Below are 25,639 nucleotides of genomic sequence, written 5' to 3'. Positions count from 1 at the left end.
TGTAAGAACTAAGGCTCAGACACATTCACTGACTAGCTCAAGACAGCATGTTTTGAAAATAGTGAAACTGAGACCAAAGCCCAAGTGTTCTGATTCCAAGTCTAAGGCTCTTTGCATCAAAAAGAATTGATAGTGATCTTACACATTTCATTCCCAACTCGAAAGTTTACGAGGCTCCCATTTTTTCCCAAGACGATCAGAACCCCTCTGTTTGACTTTCAGAGCCTTCTAATAGTGGGCTCTGGTCTCTATTTCTGTCTTATTTCCAAACATTTTCTCAGCCACACTCTCACTTCTCTACCCAAACCATGTCTCGACTCATTTGTGACTTCACCAAGGTCATTCCCACCTCTGTGCCTTTGTTTGTCGTTTTCTCTTGTAGAGAGACTTCCCTCCTCTCTCCGTCATCCCTCTAGCTCCTGTTCAAGCCCCAGAGATTCTACGATTGCCTCCGTGCACATCTTCTGAATTGCCATATTACCTGTTTCACTGTGAACTATGACTCTGTCATACATTCTTTTGAATTGTCCTCAAATCGTTACCCTTTGCAACAACATGCAAAGCAAATCACTGCAAGCAGTTTGCTTGCTTTCTTTTTTTTTTTTTATCAACTATCTCTTGTAATATAGGGATTTTCCAATTATCCTTAACCTAACATTGAGCATGTATCAGGCCCTCCCTAACAGCCCATGAACAATGGAAGAATCAGAACTAATCGGGAAAACAAAGTGTGAAGACTTGGAATTTATGATGAAATTGGCATTCAAGATGAAAGCTGCAGAGACGAAGATCAACACCAGACTGAATCGTAGCTTTTTCTATCCTTTCTATGATGGTTCTGGCTTTTTCACACTGCAAAACAAGGGAAGTGACTTCTAATCACTACTAGCAAACAGACCTGACAATGCTCTGAAATAATCAGTATTATCAGCAAATGATGATCCCATCGTGTTCTCATGGAGCCAAAGTTTTATTTAACACTTTGTGAAATAATGCAGAAGACGGTGTGCATATTTAATTTCCCAAAGTTAAAGAGATCTTGTTGGTGGAGACCTATCAAGAAGGTCCTGACCCCTGCCGTGTGCGTAGTTAGGGAAAGCACTCATACCTGTGCACAGGTAAATAGATCCCTTGCAGAGCAGCATGTGAACAAATGCAAGTTCATATAACACTGTGTTTCCATGGTTGAGATTATACTGATAAAAAGAAATAAAAAGAATTAGGTGGGGGGGCCTGACCTGTGGTGGCGCAGTGGATAAAGCATCGACCTGGAAATGCTGAGGTCGCCGGTTCAAAACCCTGGGCTTGCCTGGTCAAGGCACATATGGGAGTTGATGCTTCCTGCTCCTCCCCCCTTCTCTCTCTCTCTGTCTCTCCCCTCTCTGTCTCTCCCTCTCCTCTCTAAAATGAATAAATAAAAAAAATTTTTTTTAAATGTTGTAAAGAATTAGGTGGGAAATTTCCAAAACAAGTCAATAAAAAAGTTTGCCACCCAGCTTAGTGTATCCCAAGGTTCTCTTTACCAGGCCACAGTCACAGAGCTCCAGGGAAAAGCAACCTGGTCTCAACTCTCCAGGCAGAGGAGAACAGAAGCTCCATATCCACGCATGCTGCAAATGGCTTTTTCCAGTCTACCTGAATCATTACCAGCTAGAAGCAGTGGTCACTGGGACTTGGACATGAGCTGCAAAGTATAGAATGGTGACAATTCCAGTGCCATGCGGACTTTTCCTGTGGGGAACTTTCCTGGACTCCTGCTCCCTGTGACAGCTCCTAACAGACTGAACTGTGGTTGGGTTGCATTTTTCAGGGATTTGGCATGGTGATGGGGTCAACTTGGACTTGGGGAACATGTTAAGGACACTACTCATTTATGGATTCTTGCGGTATTCGCCAAGAGTTTGCTTAAAGGCTCTTAATCACTGTAAAAAAAATAGAGGACTGGATGAAGAAGATGGGGCACATATACACCATGGTATATTATTCAGCTAGGAGAAATGGTGACATCGGATCACTTATAGCGGAATGGTGGAGTCTTGGTAGCATTGTGCGGGGTGAAATAAGCGAATCAGAAAAAAACAGGAACTGCAGGATTCCATACATTGGTGGGACATAAAAGCGAGACTAAGAGGCATGAACAGGAGTGTGGTGGCTATGGGGGGTGGGGGGAGGGAAGGAGGGAGAGGGGGAGGGGGAGGGGTACAGAGAGAACTGGATGGAGGGTGGCGGAGGACGATCTCTCTTTGGGTGATGGGTATGCAACAGAACTAAATGACAAGATAACCTGGAAATGTTTTCTTTGAATGTATGTACCCTGATTTATTGATGTCACCCCATTAAAATAAAAACTTATTTATAAAAAAAAAAGGCCTGACATGTGGTGGCGCAGTGGATAAAGCGTCAACCTGGAAATGCTGAGGTCCCCGGTTCGAAACCCTGGGCTTGCCTGGTCAAGGCACATATGGGAGTTGATGCTTCCAGCTCCTCCCCCCTTCTCTCTCTCTCTGTCTCTCTTCTCTCTCTCTCTCTCTCTGTCTCTCCCTCTCCTCTCTAAAATGAATAAAAAAATAATAAAAACTTTAAAAAAAAAAAAAAGATGAACTTAACGTCTTGGAGAAGATGGAAGACAATATTCCAGTCATGTAAGGTCCCGGAGGGAAAGCGGCACCTTGCACAGTGCATCCGACAGAGTCTCGTGTTAGTATCAGAGTATCAGCGTTATGGATATTATTGGTATTAATATTTCCATTTGATAATAGGAGATGGTTAGACATTTAACTTTCCCTACATCATATGGTATACAGCTAAAACAAGTGGTATTTTGAGGACAGTTTACATTATGAAACACTGAAGCTGTATATATTTTTTAATACATGCAAGTACTCCTAGGTAGTTCTTGGACAACAATTAGTAGGAACTAAAATATATTCTTAAAATGCTTGCCTCATAAATATTGCAAATGGCAGAACAAGGAGCCTTCTTATTCCCCTAGAGCAGAAAACCAGAAAGTTTTTTTTTAAATCATTAACAATATTTCCTGAGGGAGAATATAGACTTCCAGCTGTGCCAGAATTCCACATTACTACCCGAATTCAAAGAGTGAGGGTGTGTTTTGCCCACACCTTACATTTTTGGGAACACAAGCCCTGCCATTATGTAAGGTCTACCAAGAAGGATAACATGACTCTTTTCTTCATGGGAGAGCCTATATTCTGATCCAAAATGTATCTGTATATTTTTCATGCACTTTGTCTATTAGCCAAACTGACAGATTATCACTTAGATTAACACATATCTATCTCTATACTTGCTCCTTCTGTAAATGGTAGTCTCACACAAGACAGAAAAATCTCTTAGAATGACCAGTATATTTTTTTCAATCATCTAGAGAGCCATTAAGGTAGGAAGGATCCAGAACAGAAAAATAGCTGGGTTGTTGGTTTTGGGGCATTTTTGTTTTGTTTTTCACTGATTGAGAGAGAGAAAGAAAAGAAGGGAGACAGAGACAGAGAAGCATCAACTCTTTGTTCCACTTAGCTCTGCACTCATTGGTTGCTTCTTTAACTGCCCTGAGTGGGGATGGAGCCTGCAGCCTCAGTGTGGCTGGATGATGCTTTATCCACTGAGCCACCCAGCTCTGAGGAGTAGCTGGTTTTACATATGATATAATTTTCCTTCTCGGCCACTACTGAGAGCCTAGCACACTACTGTATAGTATGGGCCTTTGTTAAAGCTTATATTTCCCACCTGTATTTCTCTTGCTTTTTCTAGCAACAGTCTGTCTTTGTGCCAACTCCTAAATAACCATAAATTTTGTTCTTATAAACCTTAATGAATGCTTGGCCAAGACGCTGTAACTATTGGCTTCTACATTGGAGTATAAATGGAAAGGGGGGGGGGGGTGCGCTGTGAAAAACTGGATAAAATGGAAAAAAGATCACAGCAAACCCAAAGTCGCAATTTGCCTTTAATGTGAAGGAGGCCTTGTTTTCACGGTGTGGCAGCTTTCAGGGTTTTAATCTCAAAGTGGCTGATCAATTTAAGGTAAGTGGCAGGCATTTGGCCTGGTTCCCAGGCTTTGCTTTGCTGCTCTGAGAAAAGAAAGGATTCAGTCAGACACACAGACAACAGGCATCATCAGCGGCTCCCACATTCCAAGCATTTTAACACAGATTAGGTTGGCATGATTCTACTGTTTACTGAAATCTCCTAGGTGTTGCATTTTTCCTTCTCCTTGCCCTGGTTATCCAGGATGGTTTTCTCCGGTCAGGACCTTCATATGCCAAATAGCTTGCAGGGCTAGGAAGAGAAAAAGAAGAGCATGGGTCAAGGCGTCTGATTAAAATGCTGTTGCACTGGCTCCCTGCAAAATATGAGACTTCAGACAGCAGGTAATTGAGTATTGAACTTTTTGCCTTAGGCGTACGTTGAGACAGGAACTGTTTTACATGCATTCCTGAACGAGGGAAAACAAAGATAATTTCTTTAACAAGGACAAACTTAATTCAGCTAGAAATGCCCAATGGATTAACCGGGTGATTTGTAGTTATTTTCTCTTTAGATGTTATAATTATGAGCCTTACAGATAGGTTGGGCAATACTGCAACCAATATAGTCCATGTTTTAAATTAACATTTTCACATTGAATATTCTTTATTTTTTCAAAAACGGTTATTATTGAATGAGCTCCACAAGCCCTTGACCACTATCTCATTTTCTTAGCAAAAGTGAACTTTCTTAATCCACTTAACCTAAACTAAGTCATTTAAAATATCATTCAGTTGATTAGACTAAAAGTCTATTACTCATCTCCCATGTGTTCTGGCAGCCTCGTGCTTTATAGCAGTGTGTTTTTAAATACACTTTTATAGTTTTTAAAGATTCTTTGTCTTAAAGTCAATCCTTTCATCATCTTCATGGCAGATTTACTCATTATTTTCTCTCTAAAAATTTTTATCAAAATAAATAAGAATATAGATTTTAAAAAAATAACTTTCCAGCTATTGAATTTTTCAAAAGCAATGTCAAATTATTATACTTACTATACCCATTAATGTCTTCTTAACATTTCATAAATTTACATTAACATATATCTTCCAAATCTAACCTTGTTACAATCAAGTAATTTGTATGTAAAATGTGTATTCTTGTCCATAAGGATTAGCTTAAAAACTAATACAATTATATGCATTTATTTTCATTTCAATAGCTATATATGCAAGTATGGTTTTTAAAAAAAATAACATATGACTCCTCATTGAGTAAAGAAAAAAAAAAGAAATAAATGAGAAGCAGATAGCAGCCATCCTTCCGCTGGGTCTGGATGTGTCTTGTCAACATGGATGCAGTGATGCCTGGAACGGCAGCAGCCATCTTGCAACCATGAGAGGACAGCTCTAGCCTAGAGAACAGCTAGTGCACTTAGGGTGGCAAACTGGGAGGATGAAGAGAGCATGGTTCTGACTGAGCCACAGAACCAACAATCCTAGAACCACCCTACTCAGGGCTTCTTCTTATGCAAAATAATACATTCCCTTTTATTCATGCAACTGTATTTATTGAGCACTTACCATGTGGGATGCTTCAGGTGCCCTAGTCTAGGTTCCTGGAATATCTCAGTGAACAAAATAGACAAGGGCTCTGCCCTTGTGGAAATAACATTCCAGCCAAGAGAGATAATAAGCTACAAACATAAATAAGAAAACTGTATAGTATGTAAGGAAGTAGTAAGTGGGGGAATGGAAAAGTGGAGTGAGAGTGCTGGGGTAGTGGGGAAAGATCCTGATGCTGAGTGAAGTGAGGGTTAGTCAGCCTCACTAAGGAAGTGAGAGTTCAACAGACACTTGAAGGAAATGAAGGACTTATTCCTTAAACCAATTGGAAGTGGATGGAGGTTATTATTCTTATTGTTGAAAATCCTCTAATAGAAAAAGGTGTTGGGGGGAGAGGGAGAGAAAAGGAGCGTTTTGGAATACATCTGCTGCCACTTCCACATTGGTTTTTGTAGTTCTCAGAATGGCTAAAATTAAAAAGGTTGACAATACCAAGTATTGTGAGGCTAGCTTCCAGAAACTCATACAGTGCTGTGGGAGTTTAAGTTGATGTAACTATTTTGGAAATTTTGTTGTCAATAAAGTTAAGTATAAGTTTAACCTATGACTCAGCAAGTCATCCCCTAGGTGTAAATCCAAAAGAAATGCATATGTGCACACAAAGACAGTTACAAGAATATTCTTAGTACATTATTCTTAATAACACCAAACTAGAAGCTCTCCAAATGTCCATTAAGAATAGAATAGGAGCCTGATCAGGCGGTGGCGCAGTGGATAGAGCATTGGACTAGGATGCAGAAGACCCAGGTTCGAGACCCCGAGGTCACCAGCTTGAGCACGGGCTCATCTGGTTTGAGCAAAAAGCCCACCAGTGTGAACCCAAGATCGCTGGCTCCAGCAAGGGGTTACTTGGTCTGCTGAAGGCCTGTGGTCAAGGCACATATGAGAAAGCAATCAATGAACAACTAAGGTGTTGCAACACACAATGAAAAACTAATGATTGATGCTTCTCATCTCTCTCCGTTCCTGTTTGTCCCTGTCTATCCCTCTCTGACTCACTCTCTGTCTCTGTAAAAAAATAAAAATAAAAAATAAAAAAAGAATAGAATAGGGAAATAAAGTGTGGTATATATAATGTGCATAGTGGAATACTATATCACAATGAAGAACAGCTATTTTTATGTATAACAACATGGATGCATCTCAGAAACATGACATTTAGCAACAAAAAGAGAACATAGGATGTAATCTTATTTATATAAAGTTCAAAAATGGGCAACACTTGTTTGTGGTAAGAGGAAGCTGTGTAGCGGTTGCCCTCGGAGGATGGAAGCACAAAGGACGCCTCTGTGATGTTGGCAGGGTTCAGTCACCAGAGCGAGCTCTGCGGGATAATCAAGCTACACACTTACGATGTGCGCCCTTTCCAGTCCATGTGTTAAATTTGAAGTAAGTAAAACAAAAGATACGTGGTTTCATAAATCAACCAAACATAAAGACATGAACCATAAAAATTCCTAGGGTACTTTTAATTCTATCATTGTAATAAAGAGGGAATTATTCCTCCTGCATAACCATTCACACGGAGTCACAATACTTAGATCTTGAAACTAACAAAAGGACCTCTAATTTCTAAGACTCCAATCTAGCATTCCTAACTCTAAGATAAATGGTGAGGACCTCCTCATACCAAGATTCACTCTCACTCCAGACAGTCCAGTGTTCTTCCTGTGCCTAACATATTGTTAATGATATTAGCTAATATTTTAGGGATCCTTATTATGTGCCACTATACTGAGTGTTTCCATTCATTAACATATTTAAAGCTCCCACCAACCTTAAAAGATAGATATTACTACCTACTTTACTTATGAGAAAGTAGGTTGAGAAAATGTAATAAATTTTTCCAAGGTCATTGTAGCAGTCAACATCCTTTGTTACATTTAAAAGAAACCAAAAGTTTGGTATAAGCAAAAAATAATGAATTAAAAGGTCATGTATAATTCCCAGAATTGCCAGTATGGCCAGGCTGAGGACTTTGCAGTCAGGAACAATCCCCCACATCAAGTCACAGAAAGTTAATGCCCAGCATTGGAGAGTGTGACCCACTCAGATACTCCGCCAGCTCTGGAACTCAGACATGGCCACCAGCAGAACTGCCACTGCTTTGAGGGAGCTTCCTGCAATCTCTGTCACTGTCGCACCTGCAGGGATGACTCTCAGCAACCACTGCACCAATCGTTAAGAGCACACAATACATGACCTGGGGCAAAAACAAGGATATATGCACAATTCTAAAAGTACAAGTCCGGAGGTGAAAGCAGGGATTTGAACCCAGTGAGGTTGGCCCCAACTACAATGCTAGACTGAATCCAAATGCGTAATGTTACTTCATCATTTTAAAGACCAGGTGAGGTCTGACATGTGGTGGCACAGTGGATAAAGCGTCGACCTGGAAATGCTGAGGTCGCCGGTTCGAAACCCTGGGCTTGACTGGTCAAGGCACATATGGGAGTTGATGCTTCCAGCTCCTCCTCACCTTCTCTCTCTCTCCCTCTCTGTCTCTCTCTCACCCTTTCTCTCTCCTCTCTAAAATGAATATAAAAAAAAATAAAATAAAAAATAAAGACCAGGTGAGGCAAGCAGATGTTAAAATGCCCAACAACATTTGATGCCACCATATCATGTAAATCAGAAAGCCTCAACGATTTAATGCTTGACTAATTTAGAACACGGAATAAAATTAATCATACTCACATTGGGCTTCTGAAATCACCAAATGCTTTCATGAAGGCAAGAGAGAGGACCTCGTATGACAGCTCACCCGGAGTCATCACTGCCCCGTTTGGGGCCGTGTGGCTGCATGCTGACTCAGATTAGTGGTGGAAAAGGGGGGCCAAGTCTGAATCACTGAGACCACATCCTGCACCTCCCTCATTATTTCCCCTGGAAGCTGCCCATCAATCGAGCTGTCGAGATCTCCACCCAAAGCATGGAGCTCAGGTATTTGCAGCAAATGTCTCTGAACCTAAGAAGTCCCGTTTTCCAAGAACATTTGGCCCTTGTTCTTTCGGTGGCATTTATGTGTGAAGCTGACTTTGACTAAGTGTGAAACTGATAGTCTGTGCATAAAGACTCGGCTCAATTTGGGTCGTTTATTTATTTTTCACTATATTTTGGTGTGCACAGCTAACATTTAACATCACATATACTCACCTTTAACAAACTTTTTTAGCTTATTTAAACTGAAAGAAAATTCTTAAACATACAACGTCAGCTAGATAATAACTTGAGAGAATGTGTTCGTTCTGAGAATTGTCTCATAGACACATATTCATTATGGCTGAAGACTAAGCAAGCATTTTGTCCTGCTCTGATTCATCCGAGAAAAACGTGTGGTAGGCAATTCAAAATCTTCCTCCATTTACTTTCAAATAAAGAGTAAGAAGGAAGGTCAATTTTTTTTATATTTTTTGGTAAAAGCAATTTAGTAAACTTAGTATCTGTTAGGTCTTTTTCTGTTTTGTTTTGTTTGGGGTTTTTATGGTTTCCACTGAAGACAGTAGTGGGAGTTAGGATTACAAAGCCTGATGTAGTCAGTGTATGGAAGAAAGTTCAGACTAAGGAGTCTGAACGTTACTCTGTTCATAAGGGAGTAACTCAGAAAGGTTTTTAAAATCTAATTTATTTTTAATGATTTTTAAGTCAAATACAACAAACAACAGTATAGAAATCATACGATTACAAAATGATAAAGCAAAATTTGTGCGAGCGCCATATGTGATGGGATGGGGGTAGTAACCAATACTAGGGTGGTAATCACTTTGCAATTTATAAATGTGTGAACATTACAAGCCAAAATCTCATTGGAAATGGAGAAGAAAAAACTGTCATGCACATGTCACTCGACACACATAACTGACCCCAACAGGAAGACATACTACATTACACTCTCAGCAAGAGGAAGAAAAGAGTCTTCTTTGCCCAGTAACAGCTCAGTCGATGGAAAACTGCCATAACTCTGCCAATAAAAAGTCACTATGAACTTTTAGTTTCCTCCAGTGACCTCTTCGTTTATAACAATTCCTCCCAAGTCCATAAAAGAATGTTCCTCTCCTTTGTTTCCCTAGATTTGCACATGGTTCACCATTAGATCACACATCCCAAATTCCAATTCTAAACTCATTTTGCTAGAGAAATATCTGCCTATTTGTTAACGATCAAACAAATGTATCATATCAACATGTTGTACACTTTAAACTTACACAATGTTATATGTCAGTTATATCTCAACAAAACTAATGGGAGAGAAAAAGACTTCCAGTGCTTCAGAAAGTTCCCTAGTGGCATTTTTACTAAGTATAAAAATGGAGACAAAGCATAAAACACATATGTTTAGTTTAACATGTCATTGCCATCAAGGTCAAAGGTCAGTAGTACACCAGGAATTTCCTGAATTCACCTCCCCATCACAATACCCTTTATCTTTTACCCAAGGTAATCACCGCCCTAATATTTGGAATATTCATTTATTTCTTTGGGTATTTTTATGGTTATACTGCCTGGGTATGCATCCCTAAATAAGATAGTTTAGTTTTGCCTTTTTTGAGCTTTGTTTAAATGGAATCATACTTTATATTTTCTTTGGATTTTGCCTCTTTTGTCCAACAATATTTTTTGAGAGGTCATCCATGTTGATGTTTGTAATTAATAGTCCATTTAAGTGAAAGACAGCAACATGGCTAGGATTCAGCACTGACTTACTGTTTGTCAAGATATAAGTCGGAGTTGAGCAGGTACAAGAAAGGAAAATAACCTAGGAATGGAAGGTTGATTTAACAGCCAAAATTAAATTAATATAATACATCATATCAATAGAATAAAGGACAAGTGCTCAAATGATCATCATAATAGATTCAAAAAAAACATTTCACAAAATTCAACACCTTTTCATGACTGAAAAATAACACAATAAAAAATCAAGAATAGGCCCTGGCCGGTTGCCTCAGTGGTAGAGCGTCAGCCTGGCGTGCAGAAGTCCCGGGTTCGATTCCCAGCCAAGGCACACAGGAGAAGTGCCCATCTGCTTCTCCACCCCTCCCCCTCTCCTTCCTCTCTGTCTCTCTCTTCCCCTCCCGCAGCCGAGGCTCCATTGGAGCAAAGATGGCCCGGGCGCTGGGGATGGCTCCTTGGCCTCTGCCCCAGGCACTAGAGTGGCTCTGGTCGCAACAGAGCGACACCCCGATGGGCAGAGCATTGCCCCCCCCCCGTGGGCAGAGCGTTGCCCCTGGTGGGTGTGCCAGGTGGATCCCGGTGGGGCGCATGCGGGAGTCTGTCTGACTGTCTCTCCCCGTTTCCAGCTTCAGAAAAATACAAAAAAAAAAAAAAAAAAAAAGCCCTGGCTGGTAGGCTCAGTGGTAGAGCGTCGGCCTGGCGTGCAGAAGTCCCAGGTTCGATTCCCGGCCAGGGCACACAGGAGAGGCACCCATCTGCTTCTCCACCCCTCCCCCTCTCCTTCCTCTCTGTCTCTCTCTTCCCCTCCCGCAGCCGAGGCTCTATTGGAGCAAAGATGGCCCGGGAGCTGGGGATGGCTCCTTGGCCTCTGCCCCAGGTGCTAGAGTGGCTCTGGTCTCGACAGAGCGATGCCCCAGAGGGGCAGAGCATCGCCCCCCTGGGGGGCGTGCCGGGTGGATCCCGGTCGGGCGCATGCGGGAGTCTGACTGTCTCTCCCCGTTTCCAGCTTCAGAGAAATACAAAAAATAAAAATAAAAAATAAAAAAAGAAATAAAATAAAAAATTAAGAATAGAAGGGTACCTCCTCAACCTGATAAAGTGCACCTATGAAAAAAAAACACGGCTAATCCTATCATACATAATGGTGAAAGATTGAATGTTCTCTCCTAAGATCAGTAACAAGACAAGGATGTCTACTGCTGTAGGTTTTAGGTGTAACAATTTGGAATGTGTGTTGGGGAGAAGAATGAAAACCTGGCATCCAGATTTGAAAGGAAAAAGTAAAACTATCTCTATTTACAAATGGCATGATCTTTTATACAGAAAATCCACTATAACTAATAAATGAGATCAGCAAAGCATCAGAATACAAAATCAACATGCAAAAATCAATTGTGTTTCTATACCCTTATAGTGAACAATCAGAAATAATTTTTTTTTTTTTTTTCATTTTTCTGAAGCTGGAAACAGGGAGAGACAGTCAGACAGACTCCCGCATGCGCCCGACTGGGATCCACCCGGCACGCCCACCAGGGGCGAAGCTCTGCCCACCAGGGGGCGATGCTCTGCCCATCCTGGGCATCGCCATGTTGCGACCAGAGCCACTCTAGCGCCTGAGGCAGAGGCCACAGAGCCATCCCCAGCGCCCGGGCCATCTTTGCTCCAATGGAGCCTCGGCTGCGGGAGGGGAAGAGAGAGACAGAGAGGAAAGCGCGGCGGAGGGGTGGAGAAGCAAATGGGCGCTTCTCCTGTGTGCCCTGGCTGGGAATCGAACCCGGGTCCTCCGCACGCTAGGCCGACGCTCTACCGCTGAGCCAACCGGCCAGGGCGGAAATAAAATTTAAACAAATAATTAATATCTGCTATAACATCACAAAAATGCAATACTGAGAAATAAATTTAACAAAGGAAGTATAAAACTTGTATTTTAGAAGCCATGAAATATTGTTGAAAGAAATGAAAGAAAACCTTGCCTAACCAGTGGTGGTGCAGTGGATATAGCATCGACCTGGGACCTGGGACACTGGGGTCCCAGGTTCGGAACCGAGATCGCCAGCTTGAGTGCAGACTCATGAACTTGAGCTGAGGCTCGCTAGCTTGAGTATGGGGTCACGGGCTTGAGTGTGGGATTGTGTGGGATCATCAACATTATACTATGATTACTGGCTTGAGCTCAAGGTCTCTGGCTTAAGCCCAAGATAGCCGGCTTGAGCAAGGGGTCAATGGCTCAGCTGTAACCCCCCAGTCAAGGCACGTATGAGAAGCAATCAATGCACCAAAGTACTGCAACTGCAAACTGATGCTTCTCATTTCTCTCCCTTCCTGTCTCTCTCTCCCGCTCTCTCTCTCTCACTCTCAAAAAAAAAGAGAGAAAGAAAATGAAAGACAACCTAAATAAAGAGAAAGACATTTCATTTTCATGTATCAGAGATATTGTCACCTCATGTTCGTAGGCAATACTCCCCAAATTGATTGACAAATTTAACTCAATTTCTATCAAAAATCTCAAGTTTGGCTTCTTTGGAAATTTTTACAAACTAATGTTAAAATTCATATAGAAATTCTAGGGACCCAGAATAGATAAAAACAAAAACCTTAAAATAGAAGAACATCTGGGTGATGGGCACACAACACAAACAACAATTCAAATGCTATAGAAATGTTTACCTGAAACCTATGTACGCTTATTGATCAATGTCACCCCATTAAGTTTAATTTCTAAATAAAAAAAGAAAGAAGGGAAAATTTTTAATTTAAAATTTAAAAAATAAAAGAACAAAGCTAGAGGACACACTTCTCAACTTTTTAAGACTTACTACAAAGCTGCAATAATAAAATAAAGATGGTTGGCCCTGGCTGGTGGCTCAGTGGATAAAGAGTCAGCTGGCCATATGGACATCCTGGGTTCGATTCCCAGTCAGGGCACACAGGAGAGGCAAACATATGCTTCTTTTCCACTCCCTCTCCTCCTTCTCTCCCTCTTCCACTCCTGCAGCCAGTGGCTCAATTCGAGCATATGGCCCCCAGCTCTGAGGATAGTTCCACCGAGAGTGACAGCCTCAGGTGTTAAAAATAGCTCAGTACTTGAGCATTGGCCCCAGACAAGGTTGCTGAGTGGATCCCGGTCAGGGCACATACAGGAGTCTGCCTCACTATCTCCCCTCCTCTCACCTAGAAATAAATAAATAAATTTATAAAATTAAATAAAAGAAAATGAAATGGGTTTGGCATAAAGATAGACATATAGATTAATGAAATAAAATTTAGAGTCCAGAAATCAAGCTTGTATTCACAGTTAATTAATTTCCAACAAGAGTGTCAAGAACATTCAGTGGAGAAAGAATAATCTTCACAACAAATGGTGGGACAACTGGATATCCACATGTAAAATAATGAGGTTGGACCTTTCCTCACAGCATATAGAAAAATTAATTTGCACTTTATGAATTTGACTCCAAAGGCAAGGGAAGTGAAGGCAAAGATAAATGAATGGGACCACATCAGATTAAGAAGCTTTTGCACAGCAAGAGAAACTGACAAAACAAATGGGAGATGATATTTTCAAACAACAGCTCAGATAAGAGCCTAATAGCCAAAATATACAAAGAACTCATAAAACTCAACAAACAAACAAACAATCCAATAAAAAAATGGGAAGAGGACATGAACAGACACTTCTCCCAGGAAGAAATACAAATGGCCAACAGATATATGAAAAGATGCTCATATTTATTAGCTATTAGAGAAATACAAATCAAAACAACAATGAGATACCACCTCACACCTGTTCGATTAGCTATTATCAACAAGTCAGGTAATAACAAGTGTTGGAGAGGCTGTGGAGAAAAAAAAACCCTCATACACTGTTGGTGGGAATGTAAAGTAGTACAACCATTATGGAAGAAAGTATGGCGGTTCCTCAAAAAATGAAAAATAGAACTACCATATGACCCAGCAATCCCTCTACTGAGTATATACCCCCAAAACTCAAAAACATTGGTACGTAAAGACACATGCAGCCCCATGTTCACTGCAGCACTGTTCACAGTGGCCAAGACATGGAAACAACCAAAAGCCCTGCAATAGAAGACTGGATAAAGAAGATGTGGCACATATACACTATGGAATACTACTCAGCCATAAGAAATGATGACATCGGATCATTTACAACATGGATGGTCCTTGATAACATTATACAGAGTGAAATAAGTAAATAAGAAAAAACTAAGAACTATATGATTTCATACATAGATGGGACATAAGAAAGAGACTCAGAGACATGGACAAGATTGTGGTGGTTACTGGGAGAGGGGGGGCAGAGGAAGGAGAGGGAGGGGTGGAGAGAGGAGAGGGACACAAAGAAAACCAGATAGAAGGTGACAGAAGACAATTTGACTTTGAGTAATGGGTATGCAACATAATCAAATGTCAAAATAACCTAGAGATGTTTTCTCTGAACATATGTACACTGATTTATCAATGTCACTCCATTAAAATTAATAAAAAAAGAAAAATTAATTTAAAACAAATCAAGACCTAAATGTAAAAGTGAAACTATAAAACTCTTTCTTTAAAGGCCTACATTTTTATGACCTTAGATAAGATAATAGTTACTTAGATATGACACCAAAAGCATAGGTAATAAAAGATAAAGTAGACAAATTACATCAAAATGAAAAGCTTATATGCAGTAAACATTACTATCAGAAAATAAAAAGAAAACCCACAAAATGGGAGGAAGTATTTGCAAATCATATACCTGATAAAGGACTTAAAATATATAAAGAACCCTTACAACTCAACAATGAAAAGATAACCTAATTTTTAAATGGGCAAAAGATCTGAATAGACATTTCTCCAAAGATTATATACAAATGGCCAAAAGCACATGAAAAATGCTCAGTATCATTTATAAATAAAAATCAAAACCACAATGAGCCACCACTGTCCATCCAACTAGGTTGGATATAATAAAAAAGATACTAACAAGTATTGGAAAGGATTTGGAAAAATTGAAGTCTTATACACCACTGGTGGCAATGTAGTTGGTTTAGAAAACAGAATGGTAGTTCCTCAAAGAGTTAAACGCAAGAGTTACCATGCAATCCTAAATGCCACTGTTAGGTACATACCAAAGAGAAATGAAAATATATGTCCACACAAAAACTTGTAAAAGAATGTACCCAGCATCAGCACTCATAATAGCCAACAAGTAGACAAATTCCAAATGTCCGTCAGTTGTTGAAGGGATAAATAAATGTGGTAAGGCCTGACCTGTGGTGGCGCAGTGGATAAAGCCTCGACCTGGAATGCTAAGGTCGCCGGTTCAAAACCCTGGGCTTGCCTGGTCAAGGCACATATGGGAGTTGGTGCTTCCTGCTCCTCCCTCCCCCTTCTCGCTCTCTCTCTCTCTCTCTCTCTCATTCTCTCTCCTCTCTAAAAATTAAAAATAAATAAATAAATAAACAAATGTGGTAAATCCATACAATGGGCTATCACTCAGTAATAAAAAAGAATAAAATACTGATACATGTACAACATAAGTGACCTTTGAAAACATTCTCAATGAAAGAAGCCTGACACAGAAGGCCATAATTGTACGATTACATTTATATGAAATGTCCAAAATAGGCAAACTTATAGAAGCAGAAAGTAAAGTTGTGATTGCCTAGCGTTGGTCAGTGGGTTAGGGGTTGGGAAGAAATAAGGAATACCTACTAATATGTACAAAGTTTTGGGGTGAGTATTGAAAATGTTCTGGAGGCCCTGGCCGGTTGGCTCAGCAGTAGAGCGTCAGCCTGGCGTGCGGGGGGACCTAGGTTCGATTCCCGGCCAGGGCACATAGGAGAAGCGCCCATTTGCTTCTCCACCCCCACCCCCTCCTTCCTCTCTGTCTCTCTCTTCCCCTCCCGCAGCAAAGGCTCCATTGGAGCAAAGATGGCCCCGGGCGCTGGGGATGGCTCCTTGGCCTCTGCCCCAGGCGCTAGAGTGGCTCCAGAGCGACGCCCTGGAGGGGCAGAGCATCGTCCCCTGGTGGGCATGCCAGGTGGATCCCGGTCGGGCGCATGCGGGAGTCTGACTGTCTCTCCCTGTTACCAGCTTCAGAAAAAAAAATACAAAAAAAAAAAAGAAAATGTTCTGGAGTTAGTAGTGTTGGTTGCACACCTCTGTGAATACGGTACTGAAAACCATTGAATTGTAAATAGGTAAAAAGTATGGACGTAAAATATATCTCAGTAAAGAGTTGTTTCATAAAACACAATAAAATTAAGTTAAATTACGACTGGATGGCAGAAAGACTGCCCAGCCTTCGCCTTATAGTGAGTGGAATAGGATAACTAAGAGGTACACTACTGTTGAGTATATAGAAATTGGTTAATTCTTACATCAAGCCTTTTAGTAAAGCCCAAAGATTTCCAAATTTTTCTCCTACAGAATCCTAACCTCAAATTGAATTCAGGATAATCAAAGCTTTGGACCATTCTCTGGGAGTCTTGGCAGATAAAAGACTGAACAGGTGATGTCATCGAGTCAGGGATGAGCTAACTTTTTAGAAGGCAAGCTAAATGGCAAAAAAGAAGTCTCAAACATTTTCAGCCGCCTATTTGCAGCTGTATCTGCAAGCCAAACATATTCACTACCTACTGAAAAGACTGTAGGTAGATAGTAAGGAGTCTGTGTCTGCTGCCTGCCACACACTGTGATAGGAACCGGAGATATAACCATAAGACAACTTTCTGCTTCTGAGAGGTGCCTAGCTTGAAGGGAAGCAAATAATTGCAATAAAGTAAATATTGTAATAAATTACAATAAAATTATTAATAGATACATGTTATAGTACTAAGTGCTGTAGGAGCAGAGAGGAGGGAACAACTGACTTCGCATAAGTAAAGCTGAGACAGCTTCTTATGAAGGTGACCTTCCAGCTGGGTCTTGGAGAATGAACAGAAAATGACTGCATTGTCCTCTAGGCATTTTTGCCATGCATGTAAAATTCTTGTCATGCTATTAAGTCAGTGTTTATATTCTACCCTTATCTAAAAACCAAATAGAATTAAATAAATACCAAAAAGGCACTAAAAATGCTATAAAGCTATTTAGAGAATAATAGGCATGAGTATGTGGCTTACAACATTTACAGCAATTCTTTATCCTGCATTTTGGATAAGAACACAGATAACTAAGAAATAATCTATTGTTGACCCTAATTTATCTCCTAATAGTTAATTTTTATATCAAAGACTGGGCTGAACATAAAATAATTTTATTTTAGGGACAGAAGTGACTCCAATAGGCACTCTCTGGATTTCAACTTTAGGCCTGGATGGGTTTAATTACTCCTGTTTAATTTTTTTCTTAAAATCGTCTTGCAACATCCCTTGCTAATTTGTCTTTTGTCATCTACAGTCTTAGATTAAACAAAGTGTAGTTTTAACTCTTTGAATAGTGAGTCTTTTTCATGCTTGCTGACCCCCAGGAGTGAGTTTTTTATCAAAAAATGAAATTAGTTCCAGTTCCAGTTTTATTAACTTAAAATCATGTTTGGTTGATAACCAATTTATGGAAACAAGAAGAACATATATTGGCCCATTTTTAATGTTGCCCTACACATTTTTAAAATAAAATTTTTTGTTACGATCATACTCTGGATGGTCAGGAGGCACAGGACATACATGAATGTTCAGACTACTCAAAGGGTTAATGTGCAGTTACTCAGGAAAACAAACTGGCAACTCAGAAGAATAATAGGATGGGATTTCTCCAAAGCCTGAGGTCCTCTGAAGCAAGAGCTGATGAGCAAATGGCCTATAAACCAGTTTGACCCCCAAAATATTTCACTCTCTGAATGAGCAAAGTGCTTTCATCTCGGTGTGACTTGTCAGGCAATGACAAAGACATCTTACCATTTGATTTCAAGACTGACCATCACCTGTTGTGATAAAAATTGAAATTTATTTCATCAGTTTAAAGAGAAAGGAAAAAAACCATGATAACAGGAAGAAAACTTTTATTTTAGGGGGAAAAAAAGAAACTACCTTCTCACAGAAGAGAGTTTTTTTCTCTTCCACCCTTGGACTTCATTGCAAATGTCCTAAGGACAAACACCCTTTCTCACCTCCTATGCCTGGTTCACTCCAAATTAGCCAAATAGATTTCCTAATTCTTTTAAATTAAATGTTTCCATTTTCTCCCACCCCACTCTGCAGGAGAATTGGCTTTGGTAGGCAAAAACAAAACAAACAAACAGAAAAACACCTATGTGTTGTTAAAATTTAGGATAAACTTTATGAACTTTAAAAGTATCCAGAGGTTCTTGGAAGTGTATTTCCCAATATAATTTTCTGATGAAATGGGAGCAGAATAATCTTGGACTTAAATTAGTACTGAAAGTTCACAGGCCTCTACTAGTAATGTACAGTAATTTGTTCATTGGAGGCCAACCGAGTCATTGGTTTTATGTGAGCATTTCCTAATGGGCACGAAAGCAGAATGTATTTCTTCTCAATTGAAAGGTTAATGGTATATGAAAGGCTAAGAATTGAATAGAGAATTGGGGTAGAGGCCCAGTTAGTGATCAGCAAGCCTCTGCACCCCACTAGTCCTGCACCCACCCCAGCCTCAGACACTAGCCAGCTCTAGTCTAACCATTTCCCAAGAGACTTTGAAACCTGAACTTCTCCCAGAGTGAATACAGACCAAGAAGTTAGTCCATCCTGGCCAAATCCTTCCAGAGAGACAGAGGTAGTCTCTTCCTCTGAGCCCGTGGCTCCTGAGCAGTGTGGTTAGTCCATACCTTGGTGACTGCTTTCTAAGAGGGTTCATCCCAGCAGTTACTAATTTCAAAGTCTATGAAAAGTTCAGGAAGTCTTGTGGTGGGACCATACCTGAGAAACAGTCAATCCAGCTCAGGTGGGCCTTTCTTGAAGAGTTTCAGCGTCCCTTGATCTATCATTCATTTTTTCAGCAGGTTTACAGGTGACCAGTCCCACTGTGCAGGGGAAATTGCTACCTACAAAGAGTGCTTCAGGGAGCTAGCTGCGCAGCAGCGTGACGGGCAGATGGAGGTCCAGACCCAACACTATGATCTTGGGTAAGTAACATCACCATTCTGTGCCTCAATACCTTCATCTATAAAATGGGCATAATAATAGTATTTACCTCACAGCTGATTTTGAGGAATGAGTTAGCATACCTAAAAATGTGTCAGATAACGTCTGGTGAATGCCACAAACACAGTCGATTTTGTTATTTTTGAGCGTGGCCAACAGATCGAGGTATCTAAAAACCAATATGTTATAATGAAAAACAAATGAAACTGCACTTAACTAGGCTTCAGCTGTGATTGGATTTCCTTAGATATCTGGCTATAATATAATAACTTTGGGATACATATTTGATTATTGTTCAAGAGCAACTATTCAGACACTTTTCAAACAGGTCTTAACAGATTATTCCAGGAAATGTTAATTAGGTATGCCAAAATTTGTTTTTTTCTGCAGCAAACAAATTCGTTTGTTTATCCCTTAAGCAATTTTAATTGATTTCTTGACTCCAGGAATTTTCGGTCTTTCCTGTGATATGTGCATTATGAAGCCCAGCAGAGAGATTTGGTATGCAAAATTTACCAAGTGTAATTGAATGCAGAACCTGTTCTGGGAAATTCACTGGCTTCCCCAAACTGTGTTCCCAAAGTTATGCTAGTGGGTATTACTTGGCAACTGACAGAAAGATTATTATATCTAGTAATAAATCCTGCCTTCCTCATTCCTAACTGGCAGGAACAAATTGTATCACACTGAAAAAAAATATTCACAAGTGTAGGGTATTCAAAGGCAAGTAAAATCAATAGGTTGCCACTACTTTATCTTGCCAAGAAAGGTCATTAAAATAAATCTCCTATATAGCAACAATGAAACATCAGAAAACCAGCTAAAAAAAAAAAAAAAAAACAAAACCCAGGTCGCCAGTTCAAAACCCTGGGCTTGCCTGGTCAAGGCACATATGGGAGTTGATGCTTCCAGCTCCTCCTGTCTCTCTCTCCTTTCTGTCTCTCTCTGTCCTCTCTAAAATGAATAAATAAAAGTTAAAAAAAAAAAAAAAAAGAACTTAAAAAAAAAAAAACCTTCATGGTTGCAACAAAAAATAAAATAAAATACCTAGGAATAAACATAACAAAGAATGTAAAGGACCTATATAATGTATATAATGAAAACTACAAAACATTGTTAAGGGAAATCAAAAAAGATAAAATGAAATAGAAAAATATTCCTTGTTCTTGGATAGGAAGAATAAATATAATCAAAATAACTATATTACCCAAAGCAATATACAAATTTAATGCAATTCCCGTCAAAATTCCAATGTCATTTTTTTAAAGAAATGAAACAAAAAATCATCAGGTTTATATGGAACTATAAAAAACCCCGAATAGCCAGAGCAATCCTAAGGAAAAAGAACAAAGCTGGGGGCATTACAATACCTGACTTCAAATTTTATTATAGAGCCACAACAATCAAAACAGCATGGGATTGGCAGAAAAATAGACACTCAGACTAATGGAACAGAATAGAAAGCCCAGAAATAAAACCACATGTATATGGTCACATAATTTTTGATAAAGGGGCCAACACACAATGGAGAAAAGAAAGCCTCTTCAACAAATGATGCTGGGAAAACTGGAAAGCCACATGCAAAAGAATGAAACTCGACTACAGTGTGTCCCCTTGTACTAAAATTAATTCAAAATTGATCAAAGACCTAAATATAAGACCTGAAACAATAAAGTACATAGAAGAAAACATAAGTACTAAACTCATGGACCTTGGTTAAAAAGAGCATTTTATGAATTTGACTCCAAAGGCAAGGGAAATGAAGGCAAAGATAAATGAATGGGACTACATCAGACTAAGAAGCTTCTGCACAGCAAAAGAAACTGACAACAAAACAGACAGCCAACTAAATGGGAAATGATATTTTCAAACAACAGCACAGATAAGGGCCTAATATCCAGAATATACAAAAAACTCATAAAACTCAACAAACAAACAAACAATCCAACAAAAAAATGGGAAGAGGACATGAACACTTTTCCCACAAAGAACTACAAATGGCCAACAGATATATGAAAAAATGCTCATCTTCACTAGCTATTAAAGAAATGCAAATCAAAACTACAATGAGATACCACCTCACACCTGTTAGATTAGCTATTATCAATAAGACAGGTAATAATAAATGTTGGAGAGGCTGTGGAAAAAGGGAACCATCATCTACTGTTGGTGGGAATGTAAAGTAGTACAACCATTATGGAAGAAAGTATGGTGGTTCCTCAAAAAACTAAAAATAGAACTACCATATGACCCAGCAATCCCTCTACTGGGAATATACCCCCATAACTCAAAAATACTGGTATATAAAGACACATGCAGCCCCATGTTCATTGCAGCATTGTTCACAGTGGCCAAGTCATGGAAACAACCAAAAAGCCGTTCAATAAATGACTGGATAAAGAAGATGTGGTACATATATACTATGGAATACTACTCAGCCGTAAGAAATGATGACATCGGATCATTTACAACAATATGGATGGACCTTGATAACATTATACTGAGTGAAATAAGTAAATCAGAAAAAACTAAGAACTACAGTGTGTCCGTAAAGTTACGGTGCACTTTTGGCTGGTCACAGGAAAGCAACAAAAGACGATAGAAATGTGAAATCTACACCAAATAAAACAAAACCTCTCCCAGTTTCATACCTATTCAGTGCAGTTCGATGTGGGCTCACGCTCAGATTTTTTAAGGCTCCTTAGGTAGCTATCCCGTATAGCCTCTACAGACTCGTCACTGACTGATGGCCTACCAGAACGGGGTTTCTCCAACAAACTGCTGGTTTCCTTCAACTGCTTATCCCACCGAGTAATGTTATTCCTATGTGGTGGCGCTTCGTTATAAACGTGCCAATATTCACATTGCACTTTGGTCATGGATTCGAATTTAGCAAGCCACAAAACACACTGAACTTTTCTCTGTGCCATCCACATCTTGACTGGCATGGCTGTGGGCTGCTCTGCTGTATATACAGTGTTACATCATCATCTGTGCATGCACACATGCTGCCACATCATCCTACAGAAACTGGGAGGATTTTCCTTTTATTTGGTGCAGATTTCACATTTCTATCATCTTTTGTTGCTTTCCTGTGACCAGTCAAAAGTGCACCATGACTTTACGGACACACTGTATATGATTCCATACATAGGTGGGACACAAAATTGAGACTCAGGGATATGGACAAGAGTGTGGTGGTTACCAGGGATGGGGAGGGGAAGGGGGGGTGGGGGGAGAGGAGGGGCACAAAGAAAACCAGATAGAAGGTGATGGAAGACTATATGACTTTGGGTGATGGGTATGCAACATAATCAAATGTCAAAATAACCTGGAAATGTTTTCTCTGAACCTATGTACCCTGATTGATTAATGTCACCCCATTAAAATTAATAAAAAATAACTCCATTTATCACCACCATTGTTTCATAAAAGAGAAACATTTAACAGCCAAACAAGTGAAGGAATCATAAAACTTAAAAGGGCAATTATTGAAATTGAATATATTTAGATGTATGAAAAATGTGCTACGTTATTTACATTTTTGTCACTTTGCCTTGTATGAGAGTAAATTTACTAGTCTATCATTTGGGAATTACTGATATAGACAGCAGCACACAGAGCTCACCAAATTAACCCTGCATATTTCAAATATGCATATCTGGATGATTAACATATACATACGTGCCTGCAGAGAGATGGTGCTTCTATCTCGCTGGTATGTTAGGACACTGGTGGTGAAAGAAGGGAGAGTCTGGGCCATCCCACTGCCCTATAAACACGTCTCCATGCTTCTCTGGGCATTTTCTTCAAACTTACCACTGCATCCCCTGGAAAAAAGATAAAGAAACACCCTCTCTTTTCTCAGATTCTTCTCTGAATATACAGTATACCACCTTGCCTTAAATTAAGACATGGTTCTCACCTTGAGGAGGCTACAACTCTTAAGGAGAAGTTGTTCATTTCCCCCATTCCATCTGGGTTAGAGGTAGGGCCAGTGTCTTCTTCGTTCTCCGGTACAATTTCCAGACCTTTACGGCTCCACTTTTATATAAAAACTCTTGAAATACTCTCTTTCAGACTTTAGAAGCACCCCTCCCACCCCCGGTTTCTTTCCCACCCTCTTACTTTCTGCGCTGCTTCATAAGATCCTTTCTTCCCCATCCCTTCAAATATGGCATTCCGTGGTTTGGTCTCAGACCCTCCTGTTCCTCACTGTGTTCTTTCCCTTAAGTTTCTCATCCATTCCCATCATATCAATGACTCTCTATTTGCTAATAAATTTTGGATCTTTATTTTTTGTGCAAAACCCTTTTCTGGGCTTCAGACCTGCAGAGCCTACTACTCGTCCTCCCCACACATCCCACACGTTCCTCAAATTCAACATGCTCATAAGCAAACTTACTCTTTCCTCTTAGACCCTGTCTTGGCTCTCTCAGATACTGCACCACCCTCCTCAAAGCTGAAACTAAAGGACATTTTACCTCGTCTTTGTCCTTCACCTGCCCCCATCCCCAGAGCCCAAATCCCACTTTTCCCTTGAGATCAAATACTTCCCAAACATCTCTGCCAGTCTCTCTTCTTCCAGACTTGCCTCCAGTCCTGTGCAGGTCACCCTCATCTCTTGCCCGCAGACCTGGAGCCCCCACACCACCCCTCAGTGTCTTCTCCGCTCTGTGCACTCGTCCTTCAGAAACTCAAATATGATCACGGCATCCGCAGGCCTGACACCTTTCAGTGGCTTCCTCTGCCCAAACCCTTTCCCACGAGCACAGGTCCTCCTTACCTGGCCCTGCTTGTTCCTCAGCCTGTGATGTCTCCTCGCTGTGCCCAGTGGCTCTCAGGGTCTCCAAAAAGCCGCGTTCTCTCCTGACTATGGGCTTTGCCTGTGTTACACCCTTTTCTGTGGCACTTCATGCCCAATCACACACGTACACCGTCTGTCCCACACCTCTCTCTGCCTGGCACATTTTCTTTCTCCTACTTTAGGTCTCAGCTTGGACATCTCTTCCTACTTTATCCAGTATTGAGGTAGGAGCCCCTCCTCTGTGTTCTCATAGCATACAAGCCCTTCCCTATTGTAGAATTTCCTACAAAAACAATAATTTTGTTTTTCTGTTTACCTTCTTGGCCCTGGCTGGGTAGCTCAGTTGGTTAGAGCATCATCCTGATACGCCAGGGTTGCAGGCTCCATCCCTGGTTGGGGCACATATGCGAATCAACCAAGGAATGCATAAATAAGTGGAACAACAAATCAGTGTTTCCGCCCTAAAATCAATATAAGTAAATAAATGAATAAATAAATAAATATTTGTTTACATTCCCCACCAGATTGTAAGTTTATGAAGACATGGACTGTGTTGTTTTTGTTAACCATCATATCCCTCGAGCCTACCATTTGGTCAGCTCAATGTATTTGATGATTTGTTTTGATTGGATGCATCACATAGGTCCCAAGAGGAAAGAGCACACTCAAAAGTAGAATAATTCAGGGACAGGTAACTTACAAAGGGATTATGTAAAAGTATGGGGTATAGAAAAACCACTAGTAATGATACAGTAACTTAAGATTTTACTGCTTTTAGGACAGAAGCAGTTATCAAACAGAAAGGAGAGAATCATATAGAGTCAGCTGCCTGTGAGAAGCATTGGCCTTTGGTCAAGAGACACAGTTTACACAAGGCTACTGCACCAGTCAGGGTTCAACCAGAGAAACAGAACTAGTAGGCGATTGACATTAAGAGCTTAGTGCAAGAAATTGGCTTACGTGATTGTGGGGACTGGCAAGGCCAGGCCAGCCCTGGTGCAGCAAGCCACCAAGAAGGGCAGGAAGAGCCCTCAGGCACAGGATCGAGCTTCTGTCCACAGAGAGAATTTGTTCTTCTTTTGAAAGCCTCAGTTCTGCTCTTAAGAACTTTCATCTGATTGAGTTAGGCCCACCCAGATTACCTAAAATAATCTCTCTTATTTACAGTCAATTAATTATGGACTTTAATAACATCTATAAAATTCTTACATTGCAACGCCTGTATTAGTGTCTGAGTGAATAACTAGGAACTATCTATAGTTCAGTCATGTGTGGATACATAAAACTGACCATCTCAGCTCACTTGAAGGCCATGAACCAGGGAACACCCATCTGATCTTGCTCTCCAGGGCTCTGCATTGGCCTAGCCCAACCAGCAGTCAGAAGGCAGAAGCCATTGATGGAATCCTTACAGGTTACTGGATTCCACACATTGC

Source organism: Saccopteryx bilineata, chromosome 7, assembly GCF_036850765.1.
Source record: "Saccopteryx bilineata isolate mSacBil1 chromosome 7, mSacBil1_pri_phased_curated, whole genome shotgun sequence".
Taxonomy (NCBI): Eukaryota; Metazoa; Chordata; class Mammalia; order Chiroptera; family Emballonuridae; genus Saccopteryx; species Saccopteryx bilineata.
Note: the sequence above shows the minus strand (reverse complement) of the source record.